The sequence below is a fragment of the Saccostrea echinata genome, unplaced genomic scaffold (assembly GCF_033153115.1).
Source record: "Saccostrea echinata isolate AGI-Se365-2 ecotype Australia unplaced genomic scaffold, CSIRO_AGI_Sech_v1 ptg000002l, whole genome shotgun sequence".
Taxonomy (NCBI): Eukaryota; Metazoa; Mollusca; class Bivalvia; order Ostreida; family Ostreidae; genus Saccostrea; species Saccostrea echinata.
Window position 1 is genome coordinate 12,865,214 of NW_026889751.1, and position 13,728 is coordinate 12,878,941.

A 13,728-nucleotide genomic window follows, 5' to 3' on the forward strand; every position below is an offset into this window, starting at 1 on the left:
CTTCTTCTTATGTGTCTCCCGAACATGTTATGAGTTTTAACGGAAACATATATATGGTTTTATAAGTCTCTGGTATTAGCAAAGTTGAGGTAAAAAGACCAACAAATAGGATGAGATAAGGTGTTTACATTTACTTAATAATCTCATATTGCAAATGGTCCTTGCCCTTTACCAGTATTGAAGAAAATTTAATTGCTTTTATTCTAGTTCAATTTAAATTGGCTATATTTCCGTAGAAGAAAACGAGAATGTAAAAAATATACAGCAGAGAGACTATATATTCATGATAAACAGATCGATAGACACACACAAACTTTAATAAGAGAAGCTCACATGACCTTTGACTATGATTGAATGAGCTAAAATTTAGCAAAGAGAAGATTTCACAGAAGATCAGACCGCCGGTAAGAAGATAGGGTGGAACTGAAATAACTCAAAATTAGGATTCAAAGTTTTACGTGAGAATATTAAGGAAATTAGGAAAAGAAAATTCAAGAATAGAAGGGCATATTAATGATTCCCAAACATGCAAACATTCCCAAAATTTTAAAAATTCCACATTGTGGACCTGAAGCTAAAATGTAGATTGGTGGATAGACATATTCTAAAATGTAGGTTCCCGAATGGCAAAAACATATCAGCTTATTATTTTTCTTACAAAGATCATTGATTATTGACATTATAATGATATTATTCTTTTTTCCTAGTGTATTTAATAAGAAATGAGTTAAAACAGATTTCATGGGTGTTTAGTACGGCCTTAAGTTTGGTGAATTTTAAAGATAACAAGATGTGTTTGTGAAACACTGATGCCCCCGTATGGCAGCTTATGGCGAAGGTTAAAGTTTCTCAAATGCAAGTCAAAATCGAGGCCAAAAGATAAAAAATGTTAAATTTGAAAGCCCTAGCTGCAACTGTTCAAAAGTTATGGCGAAGGTTAAAGTTTTTTAAAAGTAAGTAAAACATCAAGGTCAAGGTCAAAGTTGTTGGTATCCAAAGGAAGGTCTTGTCACAAGGATTACATATGTAAAGTATGAAAACCAGCACCAACCATTCAAAAGTTATGGCCAAGGTTAAAGTTTTTCGACAGTAGGTCAAATTCCTAAGTCAAGGTCAAAGGGTCAAAGTGGTTGGTATCCAAAGGAAGGTGATGTCACAAGGATTACATATGTGAAGTATGAAAGCCCTAGCATCAACTATTCAAAAGTTAAGGCCAAAGTTAAAGTTTTTCAAAAGTAGGTCAAACTCCTATGTCAAGGTCAAAAGGTCAAAGTTGTTGGTATCCAAAGAAAGGTCTTGTCACAAGGATTACATATGTGAAGTTTGAAAGCCCTAGCTCTAACCGTTCAAACGTTATGGCCAAGGTTAAAGTTTTTCAAAAGTAGGTCAAATTCCAAGGTTCAAAGTCAAAGGGTCAAAGAGGTTGATATCCAGAGGAAGGTCTTGTCACAAGGCATACACATGTGAAGATTGAAACCCCAAGCACCAACTGTTCAGAAGTTATGGCCAAGGTTAAAGTTTTTCAAAAGTAGGTCAAACTCCAAGGTCACGGTCAAAAGGTCAAAGTTGTTGGTATCCAAAGGAAGGCCTTGTCACAAAGAATACACATGTGAAGTTTGAAACCCCAAGCACCAACTGTTCAGAAGTTATGGCCAAGTCTCATAAAATTTTGCAAAAGTGGGTCAAACTCCAAGCCAAACCTTGCCAATAACTTTTGATTGGTTGGACCTATGACTTTCATATTTCACATGTGTATTCCTTGTGACAAGACCTTTCTTTGGGTACCATCATATTTGACCTTTTGACCTTGGAGTTTGACCCACTTTTGCAAAGTTTTATGAGACTTTAACCTTGGCCATAACTTCTGAACAGTTGGTGCTTGGGGTATCAAACTTCACATGTGTATTCTTTGTGACAAGATCTTCCTCTGGATATCAACCTCTTTGACCCTTTGACCTTGACCTTGGAGTTTGACCTACTTTTGAAAAACTTTAACCTTGGCCATAACTTTTGAACGGTTAGAGCTAGGGCTTTCATACTTCACATATGTAATCCTTGTGACAAGACCTTACCTTGGATACCACTTTGTCCCTTTGACCTTGACATAGGAGTTTGACCTACTTTTGAAAAACTTTAACCTTGGCCATAACTTTTGAATGTTTGATGCTAGGGCTTTCAAACTTCACATATATAATACTTGTGACATCACCTTCCTTCGGATACCAACCACTTTGACCCTTTGACCTTGACATAGGAGTTTGACCTACTTTCGAAAAACTTTAACCTTGGCCATGATTTTTGAATGGTTGGTGCTAGAGCTTTCCTACTTCACATATGTAATCCTTGTGACAAGACCTTCCTTTGGTTACCAACCACTTTGACCCTTTGACCTTGACATAAGAGTTTGACCTACTTTTGAAAAACTTTAACCTTGGCCATAACTTTTGAATGGTTGGTGCTAGGGCTTTCATACCTTACATATGTAATCCTTGTGACAAGACCTTCTTTTGGATACCAACAACTTTTACCTTGACCTTGATGTTTTATTTACTTTTAAAAAACTTTAACCTTCACCATAACTTTTAAACAGTTGCAGCTAGGGCTTTCAAAATTAGCATTTTTTATCTTTTGGCCTGGGTTTTGACTTGCATTTGAGTAACTTTAACCTTCGCCATAAGCTGCCATACGGGGGCATCAGTGTTTCACAAACACATCTTGTTTTCATACTGTCTTTTCGCTTTCTGGATAAAGATATTGTATAGAAGGTACTAAACAAAGTAATAGTTTAACAATTGTCTTTTATAAGATAGAAAGAGGCTAAAAGGTACCTTGACTGCATTAATTGATATGGATGGGGATGTTGACGGCAGCGTTCTTCTATAAGTGAAAATGCATCTTCTTCCTCTGGTTTCCCTGCAGATGGCTGACCAAAATGGGTATTTTTGAATGAATCAAGGTGTTGGTCAAAATACTTTTATATTTATTCTCGGAGATCAACAAAAAGAGAAATGTGTTGTTTGTTGTACTGTGATCCTCACACTCAAACTACAGGTGCCGGGCACAGGGCCCTCTCCCACCTTTTCGACTCCACTCCATACTACCGATGCCGTATGTCTTATTTTCCTTACACATATTTAAGAAGTATTCCAATTGAAAAATAACAAGAAATAACTTTAATCAAACCTTTTGTGTGAAAAACAAGATGTGTTTGTGAAACACTGATGCCCACCGTATGGCAACTTATAGCGAAGGTTAAACTTTCTCAAATGCAAATCAAGTATGTTGGTACCCAAAGTAAGGTCTTGTTTTTAGGAATAAACCTGTGAAATATGAAAGCCCTAGCAGCAACCATTGAATAGAAATGGAAAGGGTAAAAAAAATTCAAACATCAAGGTCAGGCTCAAATGGTCAAAATTAATGGTGACCAAGGAAAGGCCTTCTCACAAGGAATACACAAGTGAAATATGAAAATCCTAGCACCAACCGTGCAAAATTTATGACCAAGGTTAAATTTTTCTAAAAGTGTCAAACTCCAAGGTCAAAGTTGTTGGTATCCAAAGTTAGGTAATGTCACAGTGATTACATATGTGAAGTATGAAAGCCCTAGCACCAACTATTCAAAAGTAATGGCCAAGGATAAAGTTTTCCAAAAGTAGGTGAAATTCCAAGGTCAAGGTTAATGGGCTATACTTGTTGGTATCCAAAGAAAGGTCTTGTCACAAGGAATACACGTTTGTTTGTTTGTTTGTATGTTGTTTAACGTCCCTCTCGAGAATTTTTCACTCATATGGAGACGCAGGAATACACATGTGAAATACGAAAGCCCAAGCACCAAGGTTAACGTTTTCCAAAAGTATGACAAATTCCAAGGCTGATAGTATCCAAATGAAGGTCTTGTCACAAGGATTTCCTATGTGAAGTATGAATGCCCTAGCACCAACCGTTCAAAAGTAATGGCCAAGGGTACACTTTTCAAAAGTGAGTCAAACTCCGAGGTCAAGGTCAAAGGGTCAGAGTTGTTGGTATCCAAAGGAAGGTCGTGTCACAAGGATTACACATGTGAAGTATAAAAGCACTTGCACCAACCGTTCAAAAGTTATGGCCAAGGTTAAAGTTGGATAAAATTTATAGCAAAACTGGGTCAAACTCCAAGGTCAAATATGATGGTACCCAAAGAAAGGTCTTGTCACAAGGAATACACATGTGAAATATGAAAGCCATAGCTCCAACCAATCAAGAGTTATGGGCAATTTTAAAGTGTTTGCGGACAAACAGACAGACAGACGGACGGACAAAGAAATAACTATATACCCCTTCGATACAGGGGCATAAAAATTACACCAACAGGTGTTGAATTTTTACATGTAATACCAGTGTGTGTGAGTGTGTTTTCTCCGTTGAAAAAAATAATTCGTAAAAATGGTATAATATTTGAAGAGAATTAAATTTTTTGAAGTCCAAGGGGACTCAAATCCGTCATAAACCATCGAAGCAGAACGAAATGCAAACTTCAAGGTAAACCTGCAACTCCCAGAGTCTTAAGGGGGCCGACCCTGTGATAAAAGAGATAACTCTCTAATTAAAAATCCTAATGTTGCTCATAGTTTATATTAATTACCAGAGTTTAGTATTGGATACCTTTGAGTAATCAATTCAACTAAGGCCGACATGTGATGGAAACATTGACTTATATTTCCTTTTGCCTTTATTTTCCAAATTGTTTTATTATACCCGGTATTTGACATAAAACGTTATATTCAGTTTGAAAAACACATACAAATTGAATAAGTTCTATCTTTTTATAAAAATAATTATGAACCATTTTAAAAATGCTTTAATGCATCTTGTACCATATGTAGAGAATATTAATTAGCATTACATTTTTTTTTCATTGAAAAAAATATTTTTAAGAAAGATAACTCTTCCTATTAATGGATGCATTCTTTTCTTACAAGTACATGAACATTGTGATATTCTAACTATAAGGAAGCAGCGCTTTATTATGTTTAAAAGGTATGCCACTAAATATTATTTTCATAAACACCTCATATTTTTAATTTTATGTGTGATAATGAATTATTACCATCCCTATTTTCTGTCTTAAAATTTCTTCATATCATAGTCTGACATACAAATCATATCTGAAAAAGCAGCGCTTCATACCTCATACTATTTATCGTTTGAATCTAATGCTATAGCTCATGATGAAAATCAATGTTGGGAAGTTTTTAACAAGAGGCCCATGGGCCACATCGCTCACCTGAGTAACTTTGGCCATGCTGTTCTTTACTAGATTTCCCCCCCTTGTAATACCTATTGGCCCCGCCCTACCCCGGGGGTCATGATTTGAACAATTTAGAATCTACACTACTTGAGGATGCTTCCACATAAGTTTCAGCTTTTCTGGCCCAGTAGTTCTTGAGAAAAAGATTTTTAAAGATTTTTCTTACATATTTCAATGTAAAACTTGGATCCCCTTTTGTGGCTCCACCCTAACCCGGGGGACATGATTTGAGCAATTTAGAATCTACACTACTTGAGGATGCTTCCACAAAAGTGTCAGTTTTTCTGGCCCACTGGTTCTTGAGAAGATTTTTAAAGATTTTTCTTACATATTTCAATGTAAAACTTGGATCCCCTATTGTGGCTCCACCCTAACCCGGGGGACATGATTTGAGCAATTTAGAATCTACACTACTTGAGGATGCTTCCACATAAGTGTCAGTTTTTCTGGCCCAGTGGTTCTTGAGAAGAAGATTTTTAAAGATTTTTCTTACATATTTCAATGTAAAACTTGGATTCCCTATTGTGGCCCCACCCTACCCCGTGGGGTCATGATTTGAACAATTTAGAATCTACACTACCCGAGGATTGTTCCACATAAGTTTCAGCTTTTCTGGCCCAGTGGTTCTTGAGAAGAGGATTTTTAAAGATTTTTCCTATATATTTCAATGTAAAACTTGGATTCTCTTTTGTAGCCCCGCCCTACCCCCGGGGGTCCTGATTTGAACAATTCAGAATCTACATCACCCCAGGATGGTTCCATATAAGTTTCAGCTTTTCTGGCCCAGTGGTTCTTGAGAAGATTTTTAAAGATTTTTCCTATATATTTCAATGTAAAACTTGGATTCCCTATTGTGGCCCCATCCTACCCCCGGGGGTCATGATTTTAACAATTTAAAATCTACACTATCCCAGGATGCTTCCACAGAAGTTTCAGCTTTTCTGGCCCAGTGGTTCTTGAGAATATTTTTAAAGATTTTTCCTATATATTTCAATGTATAACTTGGATTCCATATTGTGGTCCCGCCCTACCCCCGGGGGTCATGATTTTAACAATTCAGAATTTACACTATCCCAGGATGCTTCCACATAAGTGTCAGCTTTTTTGGCCCAGTGGTTCTTGAGAAGAAGATTTTTTAATGACCCCACCCTATTTTTGTCTTTTCTTAATTATCTCCCCTTGTAAGGGGACTTGGCCCTTTATTTGAAGAATTTAAACTCCCCTTCACCCAAGGATACTTTGTACCAAGTTTGTTTAAAATTGGCCAAGTGGTTCTTGAGAAGAAGTTGAAAATGTGAAAAGTATACAGACGGACGGACAGACAGACAGACGGAAAGACAGACGGACGGACGGACGACGGACAACGGGTGATCAGAAAAGCTCACTTGAGCTTTCAGCTCAGGTGAGCTAAAAAAGTGAAGTTTAGAGCAGAAGGTCGTTAATCCTTGAAAATATGTCTGGAAAATCAAATGGGATAGACTGATAGACAGACGGGCATGGAAATCTCTAGTCCTCTCCAGTTTCACAAGTAGGGGACTAGTAAAATTAATAGGAGGTGGGGTTCCGTCCTAAGCAACTGATTACAGGTTATTTTCAACAATTTCATATTGATTAATGTTCGTCTCTCATTTATTTTTACTTAATAAAATGCAGACTCCTGAGATCAAATTAAAAACTTTCAATTCTAAATTTAAAACTAGAGGCCCATGGGCCACATCGCTCACCTAAGTAACTTTGGCCATGCTGTTCTTTACCAGATTTCCCCCTTGTAATACCTATTGTGGCCCCACTCTACCCCCGGGGGACATGATTTGAACAATTTAGAATCTACACTACCCCAGGATGATTCCACATAAGTTTCAGTTTTTCTGGCCCAGTGGTTCTTGAGAAGAAGATTTTGAAGATTTTTCCTATATATCTCAATATAAAACTTGAATTCCCTATTGTGGCCCCGCTCTATCCCCGGGGGTCCTGATTTGAATAATTTAGAGTCTACGCTACTCGAGGATGCTTTCACATAAGTTTCAGCTTTTCTGGCCTAGTGGTTCTTGAGAAGATTTTTAAAGATTTTTCTTATATATTTCAATGTAAAACTTGGATTCCCTATCGTGGCCCTGCCCTACCCCCAGGGGTCCTGATTTGAACAATTCAGAATTTACACTACCCCAGGATGCTTCCACATAAGTTTCAGCTTTTTTTGGCCCAGTGATTCTTGAGAAGAAGATTTTTTAATGCCCCCACCCTATTTTTTTCTTTTCTTGATTATCCCCCCTTATAAGGGGACTTGGCCCTTTATTTTAATAATTTAAACTCCCCTTTACTCAAGGATACTTTGTACCAAGTTCGGTTAAAATTGGCCCAGTGGTTCTTGATGTTAAAAGTTTACAGACGGACGGACAACGGGTGATCAGAAAAGCTCACTTGAGCTTTCAGCTCAGATGAGCTAATAAAAGTTCTCTGAACTTTCTGTAAAAGAAAATTATTTTCGATATAATCATAAAGCTGTTTGTATCAACGATTCAGAAATAAATACAGATCTCACAAGACTTCTAGGTTTTGCAACATTTTCTTTCTTGCAGCAATCTTTCTGGGAGCATAGTCTACTTGGTGGAAAATGTATAAATGTATAAAATTACGTATAAGAAAATATATTTATCAGAGATTGTAATCGATTGTATTTGTGTCTTTAAATATAATGTAAATATAAATGTTTTAAAATATTTTAAAATATAAGGACGAATGTTAGGTCAGTTATGAAAAGTGTAGCATTTTACTCTTCTTGAATACGGTGCATCGTTGATCTGTTGTCCAAATGAACTTCAGTATTATTTTCATCTTCATCAACTGGCAATCGATCTTCTCTGATCGCTGTCCTCGAGATCCTACAGACAAGTAATCCGAAATGTCTGACGTTTTCCAGGCTTTTTACACGATTTTGATATTTTACGTGCCAGATTATCCATGAAAAACGTCTGGAAAACATTAGATATTTCGGACTATAATAGACGAGTAATAATGTAAATATAGAACTTTAGAACAATATCAGTCTCGGGACAGACCCTTAGCGCAGAAAGAATATAGCTGCAATGAGGGACCTATATATACTATTTTATAGTAGATATCATAAATGCCAGAATCCCTGCTGCAATATAACAAAACATAAAAATAGGAGCTTATACGGGGTCTGTATGAACGTAGAACATTCAACATATGTTAAACGTATCTCCATATACTTTCTTACTTTCCAAATGGTAACGTAAATTTACAGTCTTTACGTGGTCTGCTCAACCTCTTGGTCTTTATTTGATACATCCCCAAAGCATGAAGCATAGACTTTCGGTATAGGCCCTGTTGCTCAGTCGTCTGCTAGTGCTACAATATTTGCAATATTAAACCCCATGTTATTTGTGTGGATTGATGGATGGTGTAACCCCCCTCCCCCTTTACCTCCAACCTTCTGAGAACTTTTAAAAACCGATAACTTATGAAAAATACACGAATTCTTAGCATATCGTTACCAAAACAGATGCTTTAAAGATTGTAACTCTGTTGTGGGTATGTTTCTGTAATAATTTTATTTCTAGGCCCCTTATCGAAGATTCAGGGGTATATAGTTTTTGCACTGTCCGTCCGTCTGTCTGTCTGCAATTTTTTTTTTACATTGTTGCTGTAACAAACTAACTTTATCCCATAAGATACCCCTATCGTATGATAATATATATATTGGTCATTATCCTGTGGGGAGCCCCTCGATTAGCAAATTTTATCTACCTGAGAGCTCGTGTTCGGGTCCCAGATAGCAAGACATTGTTGGGCCAACGTTGGCCCAATTTTTTTTCTAAAGTTGGCCAACTGTTGGTAGTCCTACGTTGGCCCACGGTCATTTTGCTCATCGGCCCAACGTTGGTCCAACATGATATGGCATATTGTTGGGCCAACGTAGGTATACTTGTAAGCCAACTAACGGCCAACCTTAACAACTGGTTGGTTACGTTGGGCCTTTGTTGAAATGTCAGATGGCATATTGTTGGGCCAACGTAGTTATTATAGTAAGCCAACTAACAGCCAACATAGAAACAACATTTGCAATCGGTTAGTTAGGTTGGCCCAACGTTGACCCTTCATTGAATGATTGGTCCGATATTTACGGTTTATTGGCCTTAAGCTTCTTTCTGTTGGCCAATTGTTGGATGAAACTTACATCTGTTTAAATAAATTGAATGAATACTTCTTGAAAATACATTTATAAATAATTCTTTATATAGATCTTCTCATAATTGTTTAAAAAAAATAATACACACTTCAACCTGCATTCATAATGCATACACGTTCAAAGAAAACATTACAAGTGATTCACTGTAAAATTATTTTATAGATATATATCAATTCAATCAGAATTTACAAAATTACTTTTAAAATAGATAATGGTGGAAATGTATGAAAAAATATTAATTTAAAATTCTTAATCCTGGCTCACTTCCTCTATCACTGTCCTTTTGTTTCCCGCTCTTTCTTTTTTCCTTCCTTTGTCGCCTCCCCAGGCCTCCATCTCGATCTTAGGCATACGTACTTCATACAGTCCTTTATGTTCTTCAGTTTCATTGTCAGTTACCGCTACAACATTTGTTTTGCTTACAGTCTCTGATTGAAAATACAAATAATTTGGTATTGGAAACAAAGCAAATACGTACAGACTCCAATATATAAATCATGTTATTAAGTCTTTTAAAGACAACGATGTAAAATACTACTAGTGCATGTTGATCTATAAACCTTAGTATCCTTGTTAAAATCATAATCGTGTATGCAATAGACAATAGATGGAGACAAGTTGAAAGATGTTTTTTACCTTACTTATTATTGTATTTCTTGATGAGCACTAGAAGTTATTGTAAATAAGTTTAAAGTACATGTATGTGCCAACTGTGTACACATATATAATTCATATTTATACATTAACTTATTTAGTGCTTGTGAGTATAAACAAGATAAGGATGAATTCCGAACAATTTTAACAGTAAACTTGAATTAATAAGAATAACTAGATGCGTTTCTTGTTGCTAGGGCAACAAGTGGTCTTCCGACCGAACTTTTCTCCAGATCGCTATGCTACCTCACTTCATTTATTACTTTATTGAAGGTATTTTTTGTTTGTGTTTATGTAACACAGTCTTTCAACATAGATCATGATTATTAAAGGATTTCTGTAGAATCTCTGTTAAAAAAGGTTTAAAAAATAAGCAAAAACTATCATACATGTCTTCACAGAGAAAAGTATCACTTGCAACTGAAAAAAAGAGAGAAACAATCTCCCGCCCCAGCAGGATTCGAACCCGCAACAATACGAGAAAGTTTGGATCGGTCATATCTTTGCAATAAATGCATCAATCAAAATGATGAAAACATACTTAGAACTCTTAGAAGAATCTCTATTAACCCTGTAAATCCCAGAGAAAAATATTGAAAAACAAAAAAGTTTTGAATTCACTTCCGTTTGCGACCGGCAGTACGAACGACGAAAAATAATGGTCGATCACCATATCTACATTTGATGCTCTATTACCTCAGCAAGTTTCATATTCATATCTTATCATATATATCGGAAGACCTTAATAATAACTAGTAAACTAATTGTTCAGAGAACAATTAGAGGCCTTTCCACATTTTTAATGTTTCCGTGTCAAAAAAAGGAAAAAATGCCCCCAAAAAAATGCAAAAAAAAAGAAAGAAAAAAAAAGGGCTCCTCCAGCTGGGATCGAACTCAAAACCCTTGGTTTGAAAGGCAGCTTCACTAACCACTGCGCTACACATTACGATAAAATTCTTAAGTTAATTGTTTAAGACTAAAGAATAAATACAATCGTATTTTTAGAATCGGTAGGGGAAGAAAGAAGTTCCGTAAAAGGAAATAGTTCCTGAACTTGGAAGCAGTATATAAAATAAGAAGGGACGGGCTGCGTGAGAAAACGTTAACACTGTTCCCTAATGAAAATGTATTAATGGACTGTAGCCCGATTCATCGATATTGTGAGCATGCTGAATTTTTTGAAAATAGCTTTGTTGTAAGCTTAAAAGATCGGGTTCGGATTTTAACATTTCTGACTGAATATCCTGAAATAAATATGAAACATTTAAATAAGCATTTCTTTGGGTTAAATCAAATATGTATAGCACAAATTAAACTCCCAACATGCATTTTTAGAAGGGAAACACGACAATGAGAGCGAGAATTGTTTTTAATATACCGAAAATCGCCATTTCTGGAAACTGATTAATTCTAAATAAAAATCAAATAAATTCCAAATGTAAAAGAAAGAGAGAATGCTTGGTATTAAAATGTCGTACCATATCAGGAGAATCGAATGCTACTAACGACATCTGAAGAAATAGCCGATAAAAGGTCATTTCTTCGTTCACCTGCACTTTAATTTCAAACACAACAGAACTTGTAGTTTTTGCCGTGAAACTTCATGACTTCTATAAACTTATAAGACTCACCATAAAACTCCCCAGAACGTTTCTCTGAGGTCTATACTACATTTGTACCAAATATGGTGTCGATCCGAGGTCTGGTTTGAATTTTACAGAAATATTCTACGTTGTTGTTGATGTGATTTTTTTTAAGAAGGGGGGATTATTTATTTTGTGCCTCTTTTAAACTAAGACTTGTAACTACTTCCACATCCTTAAGCCTGATTGTGACCTTTGGGTCAAGGTCAAAGGTCAAGGTCATTTCAAAAAAGGAAATCTTTTCTTTCTATGTTTTTACCTGATACTGGAGCTGGATGCATGTCCTTACTTTTCATTTGACCCAATGTCAAGGTCAAGGTCAAAGTTCAAGGTCATTTGGTGAATTGCTATATTTTACACACATATAAGGAATTTCTTATGTTTTTAAATGACCTTGACCTTTGACCTTGACCTATATTTCAAGGTCAAAGTCAAATATGCCGATGCATTTGGTCCCATGTTTCTAGGATACACCGTTTTAAAAAAAGTTCATTAAATGTAAGCAGCGTAAACTTTCAGGGGCAGTAACTCATACAAGGGACCAAAGAATGCTTTCGCAATGATAGAATGAAGAGAGTACTAATGAAATATATGGAGATAACGAACAGTATTCAAGCTCAAAAGTCCATTAAACAATACAAAATAAGAGCAGAGCAAACACGGACCTCCAAACATCAGAGGTGGGATCAGGTGCCATGGAGGAGTGAGCATCCCCTGCCGACCGGTCACACCCGCCGAGTGCTCCTTGTCATGATCGGGAAATAACGGAAAAATCCGTCGACAATTCAGTGTTTAAATAATGGCCTAACAATTAGTATGAAAAACATCAGTCAGCATTTGACTCAAAGATAAATTGTATTTGCTGACAAGGTCATTGTATCGACCATAGAACTTACGAAATGATGACTTTAAACGAGACAGCTGATATTCTTGTTTCATCAACTTATTTGTCAATAATTTACCTCGTTTTAGAAATTGTACATACGTAGAGCATGCTCTTGCGTATCGAATCAACTGAGAGATATATACCCCGTATGCAGGTGATGAAGGTATATATTGCTGCATAAGTAAGGGAAGTTGACGATTGAAAAGTTAAAGTCATCACGTTTATCATAAAGCTTGGTTGTTAGATTACCATTAACGTCTTTTTCAAGTAAAATATCCAAATATGAAACAGATGTGTTAGACTCCGTGGTATCTTTTATCTCAAGTGCACCAGGATATATCGTATCGACATAAGAATGGAAATAGCCATTGTTAATTGACAATACGTCGTCGATATATCTAAATGTCGAGTTGAAGGCCACAGCAAATGTTTTCTTCTTTTCACGTACAAGATTTTGGACAAATTCTGCTTCATATGAATACAAAAAAAAAAGGTCTGCTAATAACGGGGCGCAATTGGTACCCATGGGAATTCCAACAGATTGTTGGAAGACCTGGTCTCCAAAAACCACATAGATATTGTCAATCAGAAACTCAAGCATCTTTTTAATGTCAACTTCAGAGTGCTTGTGTGTACAATCAGAATGTTTTTAACAAAATAATTTTGCAAATGACCAATGACAAGGTAAGTATATTTACGAGTTCCATTTTTAGGTCACCTGAGTCACTCAGGTGACCTATTGCTATCCGTTTTTGTCTGTCGGCGTGCGTCGTGCGATGTGCGTTAACATTTGAACATTTTTAGCTTCTCCTCTGAAACCGCTCAACCAATTTCAACCAAATTTAGCATATAGCATCTATGGGTGAAGGGGAACAAAAATTTTGAATTTCATGGTCCCTGCCCCCCTGGGGCCTGAGGGGTGGGGCTAAAACCACCAAAATTAATGCAATCTTTAAAAATCTTCTTCTTTACTCCTGGACATCAAGCAGTCAAACTGTTGGCATCATTGTAATGAGCATTGAGTCCTCTACCAAAATTGTGAAATTCA